The following is a 722-nucleotide window of genomic DNA, read 5'->3' as shown; positions in this document are numbered from 1 at the left end:
TGTGTGTGTATTTTCAATAGGGTGGTTTGAGCGAATATATTATTTGAGCGAATAGAGGCTAATTATATGGTGTGTAATTGATAGTGTGTGAACAATTTTGTGCGTGCGTGCCACGTCTGCTGTTCTTGGCCCCTAACCTCGAGTCTGCTTCTAACATCAGTCTAATCACAAGGTGAGATGTGTAGCAGAATAAACTAGACAAACAGAGCAAAAGGTCTCTCAATTTAAAGAAAGCGGTGTCATGCGATGGCAAAGTCAATTACATGTGTTAGATACACAATTAGTAATCTATTGCCTGAAATTAAAAGAAAACAATTATATATAACTGCATAGCATAAATAAAGGTGACAGAAAACTTCTATCTATTACACACTCATGCTCATCATTGCAGAGGTTTACATCAGAAAGGCTTGGACTAATTCAGCAGTGAGGACATGAGAGCACTAAATGAGAGATATTGAATGAAGATCTGCTTTAGTGAATAGAGCAAATTAAATTTAACAAGAGTTATAAGTGTCCAGCTTCATCTCTAATCACTGTCTAAAGTGGTTGAGTTTCACAAGGTTGGAAACACAAACCATATTTCTGATGGTCTAATATAGGCCTATTTATATTTCAACATTGCCACCTTCTGATCACAAGCAAATACTACACCTGTTGTTGGGTTTCTTCTGTGTCCCCCTCTTCGTTCTGTAGTAAATGGCATGTTGAATTTAAACTCT

Source organism: Myxocyprinus asiaticus, chromosome 8 (genome assembly GCF_019703515.2).
Source record: "Myxocyprinus asiaticus isolate MX2 ecotype Aquarium Trade chromosome 8, UBuf_Myxa_2, whole genome shotgun sequence".
Taxonomy (NCBI): Eukaryota; Metazoa; Chordata; class Actinopteri; order Cypriniformes; family Catostomidae; genus Myxocyprinus; species Myxocyprinus asiaticus.
Note: the sequence above shows the minus strand (reverse complement) of the source record.